This window comes from Squalius cephalus, assembly GCF_949319135.1.
Source record: "Squalius cephalus genome assembly, chromosome: 6".
Classification (NCBI taxonomy): Eukaryota; Metazoa; Chordata; class Actinopteri; order Cypriniformes; family Leuciscidae; genus Squalius; species Squalius cephalus.
The window spans coordinates 41,025,285-41,041,552 of NC_137127.1; the positions used below are offsets into that span (position 1 = coordinate 41,025,285).

At 39.3% G+C, this 16,268-nt stretch overlaps 1 protein-coding gene across 8 annotated transcripts in view; it reads right to left on the reverse strand.

Moving 5' to 3' along the window:
• The window catches only part of arhgap42b (Rho GTPase activating protein 42b), a 147,262-nt gene that overhangs the window by 73,597 nt on the left and 57,397 nt on the right, over window positions 1–16,268 (reverse strand). The gene's annotated exons all lie outside the window — the stretch shown is intronic.

Consider the following 16,268-nt stretch of genomic DNA (forward strand, 5'->3'; position numbering starts at 1 on the left):
TCTACTGAAATTCCTCTGACATATATTTTTGCAGTTTTTCGTCAGCAGAACAATCCAAAAACAAATTAAACTGAAGAGATGTGTCAATGGCCTCACAGCCTCGCTTTCATTCCTGTTAAAAATCAAAGATGAATAAGGTCAACAGAACACTAAAGACATCACAAAGGCATTCTTTGAAATACATTGGACAATAGTGTTGTCGTCAAGAAGACCACCTTAACTGAGAGCAAGACCAGTGCGTGTTGAGACAAAGACAAGACCAAGACTTTGAGGGGTTGAGACCAAGGCAAGACCAAGGCAAGGAGAGACCAGACCAGCACTCCTTAAATTCATCTAAAAGATCCACATTTTCTGCCTGAAAAATTTCTTAAATTTAATCAATAAATACAATAAATATAATAATAAGACACTATATAGAGCTGTTACCAATTAAATTAAATTAACAAAACCATCTTTGCAATGTAGAGTTGGCACAGAAGTTGCATCTGAATTTGTACAATTACAACTGAATAAATAATGTTTAGATAAGTGTTTAAAAATAAAATGTTGTTTATTGAACATTTGTTTAAAATCAATATCACGTTTGCAATCGTGCTCATACTGGATTTGTGAAAACAGCTCTCATGCTCTTGTGATTTTGCTTAATATGTTTTAATATAAAAACTAAGATCTCACACGACTACTTTTTTGCAATCATATCTCGAAATTTGTGGTCATTTATATTGATTCTGGTATCATATTTTTTTTACACATTCCCTCGTTAATTTCTGAGCCGACACAACAGTAACAAAATAAATCAAATTAGAAATAAGTTTTTGATTTAATTTGAAACAGGGAGTTTGGCATTTGGGGTCTTGACCGGTCTCGAGTACTTCAACACAACTGAAAAATATATTAAGCTGATAGTAATCATAACTTTTATTTAATCATATGATAAACTCATCAACTCTTCCAAGTTACTCATAAAAACTTTTCATAAGATATCAAAGTCAAAGCCCGCAAGGAACAAAAGCACCTGGTTCATTCCTGGCATTTGAGAGCAGTCTGCTGTGATCTATATACGACTCTAATTGGTGTCAGTGAGGTTGACTGCAAAAATTTGCTTTGAGCTGAAAGTCTGCTGAATTCATTTGGATGGCGTTCAACAGATCTTGAAGCACACGTTCTACCTAAACCTAAAAAAAGGGGAAATCCATTTGGGCTCTACAGCTTTATCCATTAGGCATTTCACCAGCAGGGGACATCTAATTTCTATGATGAACTTGTATAGATTTTCCATGACAGCATTTTCTAACATATCAATTAAGTTGCGATTATGCTAAGTGCGCTCACAGCGAGACACAAATCTTACTGAGTCGTTCTATCACCTCAGGTGCTGATGCAGCCTAACACCTGCTTCCTGGACAAACCCTCACATCCTTCACGCACTGAGGCTTGAGGCGACAGTCTGCGGACAGAGTAGATGAGCAGATAAGAGGGTTTTTTCTGCTCATGACTGCAAGGCTGCCTCATTCAAGGTAATGCAACTTGCACTCAAACTTCTCATTGGCAGCGGGATGAGGTGAAGAGTGTTTTGCTTTGACCAAATCAGATTTTATAGATGGGATGTTAAAATAGAGAACTGTGGCAGGTAGCTTCCCTCTGAACTAAAAATGTATAGGTATTCCATTCAATTCCTGGTGGATATTTTACTTGTTCTAGAAAAAATGGCACAAAAATGGTTATAAATGTTAAATCCAGAGTACAGCATGTTAAGCATGTACATGTAGACATGGTCAAGACGATCTGCTGGATTTCAAATTGAGCATCAGAATGGGTAAGAATGAGTGACTTTGAAAATGGCATGGTTGGTGGTGCCAGATGGACTGGTCTGAGTATTTCAGAAACTGTTTAATCTACTGGGAACAATCTCTAGGGTTTACAAAGTTAAATGGTCCAAAAAAGAGAAAATGTCCAGTGAGTGGCAGTTCTGTGGGTGAAAATACCTTGTTGATGCCAGAGGTCAGAGGAGAAAGGCCAGACTGGTTCGAGCTGATAAAAAGGCAACAGAAACTCAAATAACCATTTGTTACAACCAAGGTATTCAGAAGAGCATCTCTGAAAGCACCTTGAAATTGAACCTTGAAGCAGATGAGCTATAGCAGCAGAAGATCACACCATGTGCCACTCCTGTCAGCTAAGAACTGAGGCTATAGTTCGCAAACACTCATCAAAATTGGACCATAGTAGATTGGAAAAACGTTGCCTGGTCAGTTGAGTCTCGTTTTCTACTGCAATATTCAGATGGTAGGGTCAGAATTTGACGTAAACAACATGAAAGCATGGATCCATCCTGCCTTGTATCAGCGGTTCAAGCTTCTGGTGGTGTGATGGTGTGGGGGATATTTTCTTGGCACACTTAGTACCAATTGAGCATTGTTTAAACACCACAGCCTACCTGAGTATTGTTGCTGAACATGTCCATCCTTATATGACCACAGAGTACCATTTTCTGATAGCCACCTCCAGCAGGACAAAGGGTCATGTCAAAAAGCTCAAATCATCTCAAAAATGTTTCTTGAACATGACAATGAGTTCACTATACTCAAATGGCCTCCACATTCACCAGATCTCAATCCAATAGAGCACCTTTGGGATTGGTGGAACAGGAGATTTACATCATGGATGCGCAGCCGACAAATCTGCAGTAACTGTGTGATGCTATTATGTCAATATGGACCAAAATCTCTGAGGAATGTTTCCAGGACCTTGTTGAATCTGTGCCACAAAGAAATAAGGTAGCTGGTCCAACCCGGTCCTAGCAAAGTGGCTGGTGAGTGTATTTGCCAATAATAATTGAGCACCAAATCAGCATTTTATAAAGACTTTTAAAAGGACTGAAGTAATGGCTGCTGAAAATTCACCTTTTGCTATCAAAGGAATAAATTACATAAAAAAATATTCTAATAGAAAAGAGCTATAATATTTTACAATGTTACTGTTTTACTGTATTATTCAACATACAAGCCTTGGTGAGCATAACAGACTTCCTTTTAAAAACAATATAAAAAATATGAATTACTCCAAACTTTTGACTGGTCCATCAATCTGTGTTCCCTCTGTTTGTTTTTTGCTCCAGCTGTGAGAGGTATGCAGTGTCTTTTATTCAAAGAAACATTTGTCTTAGTTACCCTAACCTCAAATAAACTTCCCTGTTGTCTGGTTCTAGCTGTAGGGCAGTGATTTCGTCTCGAGTCCTGGAGCTACATTATAGTTTAGTGTATGTGTGTCTCACTTTAAATGCCCTCTTGAGTCCTATTAACAAACTCAGTAAACCTTGGAAACAATCGCTTCTTTTCTGCCCGTCTACCCTCACTGTAGTCACGCTCGATGTGACATTCCATAAGACTGGCCTCAGCACACAGTGTGCCCACACCGCGGAACGCAATCACAGCGAGGATAAACAAAAGCTCCAGGAGATTGAACAATTCACCACGTCTAGCCTAAACCAGGTTACAGTTTTTGCATAAACACAGAGTTAGTACTGCTTGATCAAAATTTTTTTCAAGATCATTTTCATGACAATTAAGGACATTTCCTTGCCAAATTCTCATTACTGCAATGCAAAATAAAATAAATATAATATAAATATTATTCCAACTGTTAAACAAGGGAGACATTTTTTTTCCCAACCACAAACAAGCTAGAGACTGCATAAATCTCTGCATTTCATGTAGTGACAAATATTTTAACAAAAACTGTTTATCATATTTAACAAACAAATATATTTTATCAATATCAAATACAATTTATATGTGACCCTGGACCACAAAACCAGTCACATGGGTAAATTTTTTGAAATTGAGATGTATTCATCATATGAAAGCTGAATAAATAAGGTTCCCATTGATGTATAGTTTGTTAGGATATGACAATATTTGGTCGAGATACAACTATTTGAACATCTGGAATCTGAGGGTGCAAAAAAATCGAAACATTGAGAAAATCGCCTTTAAAGTTCTACATTTATGTTTGCGATTGTGCTGCATTCACTCACAAAAATAAATGTTTTATATATTTACAGTAGGAAATGCACAAAATATCTTCATGGAACATGATCTTTACTTAATATCCTAATGATTTTTGGCATAAAAGATAAATCTATAATTTTTTTCCCATACAATGTATTGTTGGTTATTGCCACAAATATACCCGTGCGACTTGTGACTGGTTTTGTGATCCAGGGTCACATATATGAACAATCACAGCAAAACATTCAAATCTGCGTTGCCTCTGAGCCAGAGAGAGCGCAGTTGTCATGTATACAAGATATAAAACAGCTTCGCAAACCGTTTTTTCAGCCGCACAGTAAAAAATGTTTCTGTCTTACAATTATTCAAATTATCACAGAAGTTCAAAGTTTGAAAATAAACACTGATGTCTACGGTAGCTTCAAATAAAGATAGTATCAATTAGGGGTGTGCGATATCGTCTGCGATAATATCGTAATTGTTGTTTTAACTATGTGCGATTTGACATTATCGAGTACAGCCTATCCCTCACACACACCCAGAGAGTGCATGCATACTCTACGTAAATGTAGTCTTGTAGATTAGACTAGTGCGGCAAGTTGGCGACAAGTGACTGTTAAAAAATGTATATGTCATTGAATCATTCATTCAATACATTTGTTCAAAAAAGCTGATTCATCCAATGAAACAACTGAAGTCTATATGAGTGAGTCTGAATCATTCATTCAAATCGATTTAAATAAAATAATTAAAATCAAATTAATTAAATATTTTTCAATAGACTGCAGCAAATACACACATTATAAATATATAGAACCGCAATCAAGGCATTTGTTGATCGGAAAGATGAATGAAGAACATTCGTCACTTACTCCGTTGCTCTGATTGGTTGTAGAGGTCTATCCAACTGAGTGCAGAGGCATTTTCTTTCCAGGTTCGGTTGAAACACGCCCCTTAATCACAGCCCAATGGAGCAGTATCAGACTCATATTCTGACTAGAATATCAGGCTACTATACAGTAACTGCATGTCAAACCTAAGCTCATGAAAAAAAAAAAAACGCCTTTGAATGCAAATCACGTCAAATCGAAGCTTATGAGGGTATAATAAGCTGTGAGTGGTTTAGGGCACAATGTAAGCATAAATGTTAGTGAGTTCCCTGTAACTCAAGATTACACGAATGAACACAGCTGAGCTGCTGAGGACCTGTCTTCTTAATAGCCTTAATGTAAGACGGGATGTAAAAGCATGCTTTGAGCTGACTAAAACACAAAACAAGCTAAGAGGAACGGTGTTAAGCAAGTGAGGAAATTACTAAACAGGGTGCAGGTTGAAGATAACCACACCTGGCTAGACCGAAAAAAAGGGGACTGAATTTCACTGCTTTCACAACATTATCGGCTCTAAGGACAGATTTGTTCTGGAAAAGCTTAAAGAGGATTTCCCTAAAGGATATGATCACCTTTAAAGAGCACCACAGCATCAGGCCCCTGGCCCCGGAATACCATCAGAACTCAGCGGCCTTGAACAATCTCCAACCATGCAGAGCACAAAACAGTTTCTCTCTCTTTCACACACACACACACGCTTTCCATCTCTCTTTCTGCTGTCTCACACCAGGGGAATTAAACCAGACTTCGCTTTAAAACGGTGGAATTTGATAAGTCTGTGCTTCACAATAACACACTTGGGTGGCTGGCACACACTCACACACGGATACCAATTTCTTCTATGGCTTTGAGCCAAACAAACCATCATGACGGTAATAAAACCGTCATGCCTGTCTAGTGGCAATAACCCAGCTTCACCATTCAAACCATTCCAAAACTTCCTTAAATTAGTACTGGCACCAAAATATATATTTGAGTTAATAAACCACTCAAACAGGAAGTGGCACTAATATGAGACACATGTATCAGTGAGGCAGTGAGCAAAAGCAGCCTCTTATCGCTCAGTGTCTTTTCTATTTTGGGTTGTTGATTGACTCCAGATGTGACTAGGGGACGCGGGGGGTTGGAGGACAGGGGATTTTGTTTCAATTTCTAGTCTGTGAAAGCACACACTTTCAAAGCCACAGAAGAAATTTGATGCAGGCTGCTGGGTTTGCTTTGAGTTTATTTGTTAATTCCCTCAACCATCCATTCACACATCATTTCCGTTGTCATACAAACACTACTGTTCAAATGTTTGGGGTCAGTAAGAATGAATGAATACTTTTATTCAGAAAGGATGCATTAAATTGATTCAAGTGACAGTAAATACATTAATCATGTTTAACTTTCTATTCATCAAAGAATCCTGAAAAAAAGTATGACAGTTTCCACAAAAATATGAAGCAGCACAACTGTTTTCAACATCGATAATAATCAGAGATGTTTCTTGAGCAGCAAATTATTAGAATGATTTCCGAAGGATCATGTGACACTGAAGACTGTGGAAAATTCAGTTTTGATTACAAGAATAAATTACTTTTACAATATATTCACATATAAAACAGCTTTTTTGAATTACTGTAATATTGTGAAATATTTATATTTTTAAGCCTAAATTCAATCTGTTCAACAAATAAAGCGATCGTGTCGCTTCAGAAAATATTGGACTAAACCGCTCAATTCAAATGGATCTCTTTATGAACTTTTTGTTCATTCATGAACTTTTTTCATTAAAGTGTCAGTTGCGGAGGCTGTCAATGGAGGGACAGAAAGCTCTCAGATTTCATCAAAAAGATGTGTTCTGAAGATGAACGAAAGTCTTATGGGTTTGGAATGACATAAGGCTGAGTAATTAATGAACTAACCCATTAAAAGGAGTGGAAAGGCCTGAAAACTAGAGATGCACCGATTACAATTTTCTAGGCCGATTCCGATTTCCGATTTTTCATTGAGTTTGACCTGCCGATACCGATTTTAGCCGATTCCGATTAAATTTTTTTCTAACCACTTTACAGCACACACAAATATTTATTTTCGATCTTTTCTTTAACCCTTTCACGCGTAAGTTTAAAATATTCTAACTGACACCCCCACCCACAGAGTGAGTTTTTTCAAGGCGAACGTTCCCTTTAATGTTTCCATGGCGACGCGTCACGCGATACAACGCAGCCACAATAATAACGGTTACTATGACAGATGTGTCGCTTTTATTTTGCTTTTCCTTTTTTATTCAAAATATTCACAGACTTGCTTAAGTTACCATGTCATCAACTAGCCTATCTGATATTCCGATTCTCAAATACGTGTAAGTGAGTGTGTTTGGTCGTTTAAAAACCTTTATAAATAATCTTGATCTATAACATGAGATGGGCGCCGCAATGTTGTCCTGTCAGTCGGATTTACAGCACGTGAATTCATCAGTTTCTCCCGAAATAAATGCAAGAAAGTGGCCGGTGAACTGAGAAGAATAGAGTAAACTTTATAGTTACTTCCACTATGTTTGTCTGATATGAATAACACATGTCGGCAAATTATATTTGAATAGATTGTTATTGCATCAGTGTGTATTTTACAAACTCCAAATGTATTGTTTTACTCGTGCTTATGTGTATTTAAATATCTGAAACCTAAAATAAACATTATGAGGTTGAAAACACTGCTTAGTTGTAATATAGGCTATGACAGCGCTGAACGCGTCCGACTCTGGCTCAGCGCCAGCCAACGCGCGAAAGCACAGTTTGAATCTGGCAGTTCTGCGACATCACTGAACATTCTAAATGTGGCGCCGTAACGTTACTCTCAGGGGCACAGAAATAAAAATCCCACATATGAGACCATACCGCTCAAAAGGTTAATCATGCGGCGCGCGCCCGAGTGCATTCGGTCGCCGGTCATGGCCGATCACGTGAAAATCGGCCAATTCCGGTCACCAGCCGATCAATCGGTGCATCTCTAAAACGGATGCAGAGGTTGCTTTATTCCTTCTTGATATGTGAGTTTTGCTGTGTTTCAGAGAACTAAGATATGCTATCTTTTGCTTGAATATACTTGTATGTCATCGCTTGTTTGTTCATTTGCATTATTATTATTATTATAAGCCTGGAACGTCTAAACCTCCTCCACCGCCCGTTTCAAGCATTGGCTCCCAAAGTGTGTCTGAAAAGTGAGATAACATGCTCCTAATATGTTTTTTTTATTTATTTTTTCCTTTTGATTCCCTTTTAGTGATCGCTATAAAACCTTAATCTTGTCACATTTGTAATATAATAGTTAATTGGACTAAAACTGTGTTCTATGGGGTTGCTAAAGCACTGCACAGTCAAGTCAAGTGATCTTCATTTATATAGCGCTTTTAACAATGTAGATTGTTCCAAAGCAGCTTTACATTGATAATAGGAAATTAAAGTAACAAAGATTGTTTTGGCTTTATAGCAGCTCTAGAATAAAGTTATTGTCCAGCTGAAGTTAGTTTTGATTGATTCACTTCCGTCGCAACGATCATTAGTTACTAACTTAGGGGCCACTAACACGACACCGTTTTAACAGAAAACTCTTAAGTTCTTTCTGCACAAACTTCAAAAATACGAACTTGTGAGAATGCTGATGGCTTGCACATTCGTATTACGAATGTGCACATTCACATGTAGCACATTCAGCACATTCACATTCGAGTTCAGTCTATAGGTATGCACGTTTGAATATATGTGCGCATGCGTGTAGTGCGCAGGCGTGTAGTCCTTCCCTACAAACCATCCCTCAACTACTTGTCTGGCCTTAAAATTTATAATACAGAATTTTTATCGCTTCCGCATAGCCACGCGAACCGGAATTATCCCGACAACACTTTATCTGTAGAGAGGTAAAGGGAGGGGAGGGAGGCCTTCATAGGGGAGAGACTAGTTGACACTTCAGGACTGCGCTGTCGTCACGTCCAGGCGTAAGTCCTTCATCAGATCTGGATACGGCCTTGTTTACCGCGGACTGCGGTAAACCTCGGGATAAACAGAGAGACTAATATTAGCGTAGACGCCATTCTTCTTATGATGTAACGAGTACATCAGGATTTATGGGGAGTGTTCCCGGTTCCGGCTGACCTAATCTTTGCAGCCTAACATTGAATTATAGTAGTCTAATTAATTATAATAATTCGTTATAGGGATGGGGCCGATCCGATCCAGTATCGGTATCGGGACCCGATACCAGCGTAATTCACGTATCGGATTTTCCCGATCCAACCTGCGGAGATATCCGATATCCATGAGTCATGTCTGCGCTCGCTTTAACGTCTGCTGAAATGACTCCAAAAGTGATTCCCGCCGGCTAGTCTGCTAGCTGGCTGCAAACTGTGGAATAGATTTCCTGAACGGAGGCGCGGCTCAATGAGACACAGAGTTATGAGACACGCCCCCGCTCAGGAAATCTATTCCGCAGTTTGCGACTAGCCAACAACGTCCGCTGTGTGGATATACTTCACACTGGAAACACCGCAGAGCAAGACAGCAAAATGTAATGTTTGCAAAGCTGTAATTCAGAGTCTTTTGAAGCTCCCTCGCGTCGTACAACACAACGAACGCAATCAAACATTTAAAAAAGCACCACGTTACTGTGCGTTCACACCAAATGCGAATAGCGCGTCAAATTCGCGTCTATTTTGAATCCATTCGCGCGTCCAGAGAAAAATTGACGTGCGTAAAAAGCAAAAGTTTGAAACGAAATTGACGCGCGTCTGAGGCAAAATCCGCTTGTTTGTTTGCACGATGCTGACGTTGATCGAGCATTTACTGCATAGGAGCGAGGATCACCCTTCAGATAGTGTGTGTAAGATGTTTAACGTTAACGTTACACTTGCACTTTTCTTATATTTCAAGACGCAAGTATTTGACATTTTGGGAATGTAATAAATATTGACATCATGACAATCAATTTGAAACCCCAGCTGCATATTTGTTTTCAGAATGGGATTTTTCCTGTTAACAGGATTTCCTGTTTTTCTGACTTCCTTTTCTGACCTTATACTTACCTCAAGTTGCCTTTTGGGACATACATGCATGCATACATACGTACATAACATATCATTACTTGCTTGTTGAGAGAAGTTTATTTCAGCATCATATAAAATAAACAATAATGATAATAATAATATTAAAGCAAACACAGCTCTGGTATCGGAATAGTATCGGTATCGGCCGATATCCAAATTCAGGTATCGGGATCGGATCGGAAGTGAAAAAATGTGGATCGGTGCATCCCTAATTCGTTACATTTATATAGCGCTTTTGTAGGTACTCAAAGCGCTTTACATGGAAGGGGGGAATCTCCTCAACTACCACCAATGTGCAGCATCCACCTGGATGATGCGATGGCAGCCATATTGCGCCAGAACGCCCACCACACACCATCTTACTGGTGGAGAGGAGACAGTGATGAAACCAATCAGTGTATGGGGATGATTAGGAGGCCATGATGGACAGAGGCCAAGGGGCAAATATGGCCAGGATGCCGGGGTAACACCCCTACTCTTTTCCGAAGGACATCCTGGGGATTTTTAATGACCACAGAGAGTCAGGACCTCGGTTTAATGTCTCATCCAAAGGACGGTGCTCTTTTGACAGTATAGTGTCCCCGTCACTATACTGGGGCATTAGGTCCCACACAGACCACAGGGTGAGCGCCCCCTGCTGGCCTCACTAACACTTCTTCCAGCAGCAACCTGGTTTTCCCAGGAGGTCTCCCATCCAGGTACTAACCAGGCTCAACCCTGCTTAGCTTCAGTGAGCAACCAGTCTTGGGCTACAGGGTGATATGGCTGCTGGCACAAGGCACATAGTCTATAATGTGTTATGTGTATGCTAGGTCAAAGAGATGTGTTTTTAGTCTAGCTTTGAACTGACAGAGTGTGTCTGCTTCCCGGACAATGTTAGGAAGACTGTTCTGTGCTAAATAGGAAAAGGATCTACCGCCAGCAGTCAATTTTGATATTCTAGGTATTATCAACTGGCCGGAATTTTGAGATCGCAATAGACATGAAGGACTATAATGCGTTAAAGGGACACTTCACCCATTTGCATCAAGCCTTGTATCGTTAGAAACCCAGTCATATTTTTGAATGGTCGTGCATTATTCCCTCATTTTCCCCTGAGACGGGAGAAATAAGGATTTCAGTGTTGCAGTTCCTGCTTACAATGACGCAAAAATAGTAATTTTGCGTCATTCTAAGCAGGAAGTCCCATATCTTTGTAGAGGGGTTGAGACTCCAAACACTCGTTCCTCATCTTTCCCAGGGGGTGGGACCCACTCACGTTACAGACCTATTACAGATCAGTGGGTGGGACTTCAATTTCTGAAACTAAAAGCAATAACCTCCATCTTGTTTGGAAGCTAAGCTAACAGGCGCTGTGGAACCAGATGTGAAGTTACGACAATAGCGGTGAGTACTCAATATGATATAGAAGAAGAGGATTTCGGAAGTCTGATGCTCGAATCAGGTGTTTGTGGCTACCTTTACGAGCCGCATTATAGCGAAGAGCAGCCTAAGCAGAAGACCTGCCTGTTGCGGACGAGGAGCCCGGACTAGCTCGAGCTGGAGCGGACTGGTGGTGCCTGTGCTCGCACTGTGCGCCTATGGACACAGAGATAGAGTCCGTCTGCTGCAAATAATTTCAACGATGCCAATTTCTCCTGGACGAAATCTCTGAATCAGACGAGGACATGGGCGTTTGTGTTGTGAACCATCCTAGTTTCGCACCGCATATGTTCTGACTGAACATCCCGGTACCATGCAATAATTCACCATTTCGAAAGAAATACAAACGAGGAGTAATTAACTAATGAGTTTGCCAACTAACTAGACATTTTGTGTGAAATGAATTTCAAGCTCTGATGGTAGCTAGCCTTGTAGATGGAAGAGTGATTTCTCTTATAGGCGGATACCTCATATGCGCTGTTCTGGATTAGTGGGAGTGGCTTGCGGAGCTGTGCATTGTGGTGCATTGTGGGAGTTGTTGTCTTTCATACAATGCATCCTGAAGTTACTTTCTGTCTTTCCTCGGTCAAGAAGGCACCAAATTCGAAATTTATTTTACATTTCGACTACATATATGACCCACTTTCAATAAAGATCAATGTTCCCATGGGTGAAGTACTATGGAGCTAAACCATTTAGTGCTTTGTAAGTAATCAGCAATATTTTTTTAATTTATGTTTAATAGGGAGCCAATGCAGTGTTGACAGAACCGGGCTAATATGGTCATACTTCCTGGTTCTGGTAAGAACTCGAGCTGCTGCGTTTTGGACCAGCTGTAATTTGTTTATTAAGCATGCAGGGCAACCACCCATAAGAGCATTACAATAATCTAGCCTTGGTTAATCTACAGTGGTTGCTAGGCTGTTATGTGTTGCTAGGTGGTTTCTAGGGATTTTCTGGTCCCAAATTCAATGTAAATAATAAAGATTATGTGTTTAGAAAGCTGTCTTTGTGCATGTCAGAGGTTTAAAGTTGTGATTTTGTGAGTTGCAGAGAGAAAGCTTAAAATCTGAAATGTCAATTAGCATTCTGATCTCCACAAGAAATACTAATGAAGACGTGGACAGATAATCACAATTCTGCTCTCATTGGCACATGTCAATAGGTCAGCATTATTGACAGTATAACAGCATCACCAGGGCCTGGCTTCAATCCCACTCGACTGAAGATAACTGACGTTTGCATGTATATACGGCTGCCTCGGATTGAGTCTGACAGCGGAGCGTTCCGTTCCATGACTGATTGGGCTCAGGAGATCAAGAATACACTAGCAACTCCACCACGGAAAATATTTGGAAAATCTACTTCCTCCCTTTCTTATATTCCTTTGTTCAAAAATGTATGACACAAGGTGTTGCTAGATGGAGCAATGAGAGCCCTTCAAATCTCTTTTTCTTACAGGTTGTGCTTTAAATCACACAAAGAACACTTCTGAAAAAGTGCACACCAGCCATTATATCCTTTTAAAAAAGGCAATCTTACAGGCCGAAGTTGATGAAACACTAAGCTGAAGACAACATGAAAAAGGAATGTGAATGACTAAATAAAGTGGAAAGTTTCATTGACTTGCAGCTACATTCCATGTGGTTTCTCATTAACCAAAGCTGGCCCTGGATTAGTGGATGTCTGATTAAGCGGTGTGGAAAGTCAATCGCTGAAACAGAGAATGGACAGGAGCAGCGAGCCACACAACGTAAACAAAGATAATGGCTTCATTTCAAAACCTAGCCTGTCTGTCTACCGCCTACGTACCGCTGTCTTCAACATCGGAATCCTAACTGAAATGCAACCTCATAAATGACTGACTTTAAATGCTCAAGGCAGCAACTCACAAATAGAATACACAGGATACTTAACCCACAAATGATTTAAAGGAAGTATTTTGCTAAAATAATACTCTATAATGAGCCAAGAACAAAACATTAGTGAAAATAGTCTATTTTTAACACCATCTGGCACAAAATGAAACAAGTAAAAAAGACATTTGACCAACAGAAGATCTAGGGGCCAGATTTACCAAACAGGGCAAATAAGCGTGAGAGCGCAGTTCTGCACGTGATCTACTGACGACGCGCAAATTAAAAAACACAGACACAGCTGGATCATTTACATAATGACCAACGCAATCTACCAAGAGCAGTGCAAATTAGCATCTGGTTTAAGACATGATCTTTTTAGGCGGTAAATAATGGCACAAACACCAGTAAATTGACTAGCGCAAACCTTAGTAAATCACCTTTCATGATTAATTTAAATACTCCTCCCATAAATTTTGCATCTGAAAGGGAATCTCCTACCAATGCATATGCAATAAGGTCAGCCGCGCCTTTTCAGCGCTAATTTTTCACTGCGTGTCTTTAAATCCTGACAGTAGTTTTTTAACGTGAAAAGAGAGTTTGCGCTACTGCTAGCTTTTAGTAAATCTGGCCCTAAATCTCTTGGCTCAATATAAAATACAAACTTCAAAACTTAATATATTATTATTTGTGATAATTTATTTTTATTAAAAAGAGGAGCATGACATACATGACACTAAAGTATGACATACTGTATCCAGTTGCCCATATTTGTTTTTGCCAGGTCCAAAATAATTTCACATGCATTTGTGTAACTGTACATTTAAACCTTCATTTGATCTCCATTCAACCTCATTGCTGTCTAGGTGAAAGATAATAAAGATATCTCATTTGAGATTTTTTCTGTCCTGTGGGCTTCCTCTCAGCCTAAATCTTTCGAGTTTCTTCCTTGCAAAGAGTGTCGTTGAAGCAAACTATGCATGACGACTGCAAAAAAAAAAAAAAGAGATTAGATGTTTAAGATGAAGGAGAGGAAAATGAAATCAAATCCACTGAGGCAGCTAGCCTCAAAAGTGTTTTGTTCTCAATAAAACTAAAGTGTCTGACTGTGTGAGACCACACAAATGAGTTTATTCCAGCCATAAATCCATAAGTTATGCATTTAAGAGGAAATGTATATTTTAAAGGTCCTTTTTTATTCTATTCAGCCCATTACTCACTGTCTAAAATGAAACAGACTTTGCTTTTCCCCGTATATGGAGATCAGAGTGAGAGAGCAGGGGTTGCAGTATACGAATGAACCTTTAGAGCTTCACTCGAGACAAAGACGTTAAGGAGCAGTTCTTCTGGAAAAACAACAACAAGGGTCGCGAAAACAAACCATTAGTCATTTTATCACACTTCCTTTATCTTCTGTAACTTCAAACATTTTTAAAGGAACCAAACATTAATGCTCCCTGTTGGGATCACTTACAAACACAAATGCATAAACACAGTTAGCCTCCATGTTGTCTACTGCCTATGTTGACACTGACAGCAGTCTTCCAAGACAACATCCTAACTGATATCTAATCTTGATTCCAATGGAGTTTGATAACATAATATTCTAGTTAGCTCTAAATAGCCCAATTTAAATTAGACTGAGCTATATGTCAGACTTTATACTGGCACTGGAAGAAAGTATATTTATAATCGACTCTGCTATCTTTTTTACTTTTTTTCATCCTGATGAGTTTTGGGATTGTTTGCAATGACGCAAGGGCTGGGCAATATTGCCTCCCCTCCAGCAACCTCTCACATGACACTGCAGAAATTAGCAAATGACATTTATCCAACAATCCAATCAATTCCCAATGGACATAATCAGCTCCAACTCTACATTCTTGCTCAAGAAGCCATATACATCACAACAGGGAAATAATATGATCTCAACTTCCTTTTCATGACAATTTTAAGGGTCACATTAAGCGTTGTTCTGCAAATTTCTGCAGGTGAAATTCATTCAATTTCAATAGGTAATTTCATTAAGAATCCACGCAACTGTGAATTTTGCATGAGGACGAAAGGTTTCTGGACGCAGATTTCACAACAGGTTCAATTGAGTTCAATATATTTACTGCACTGACCAACAAGAATCTGCTTGGTTTGAAAGTGACTTCTGTGAGAGCTGTGCTTCATACATCGCTACACTACTGACAGTAGACGATGGACATTTTTGCAAAATTCAACTGAAATGTCACTAATGTGAATGCACCATTAGAATTGTCAAAACAAGGTATCCTAAGAGGCAGCATAATATGTAAAATGAGAGGTGGAGCTACCTGACATCATGACCAATTAAAAAAACCGGATGGCTTGATTTAGTATTTGTCTGTAACCCAATGTAGTTACAGACTGTGTGCATCCCTGATGTATTATTCATGACATGTAGTTAAAAATTTAAAGGTTTAAAAGAGCAGCTGGTAACTGTGTGATAACCAGACACATCATTAAGGAGAGCTATTAAGTCTTTTGGATAATTCTCACGTCTTTTTGGTTATGTTATAAGGCTTTATTTATAAATGAGGCTGCATATTGCTGGAAGTGTTTCAACATTTAGAAAATCAATAAGGCCCTAGGGCTTGACCTCGAACCTTTGGTGTTAAACTACAGTATAATGGTTTAAATTCTCAGAAATGCACATCATATTACTGGAATAGTATGTGATATCCGCCGGATGTCACTTGCGAGATGTGACGAGTGACCACACACGTCAAACACGCTAACCATACCGTCTCTTCTGGATCTCACTGGTGTGTCTGCTCTGAGTTCTGAAACACACACACCCACAGAAACACGGGGCATGTACCATGAAGCTAGCTATGAACAAACTCTGGGTTACAGGATTGTTTTCAATTTAACAAAACCAAACCAACCCAGTCAGGTTTTGTTAGTATCAACTTTGTCAACTCAGGCTTTGTCAACTCAACACTGCAAAAACATATTGTGAATAGAAACATTTGACATT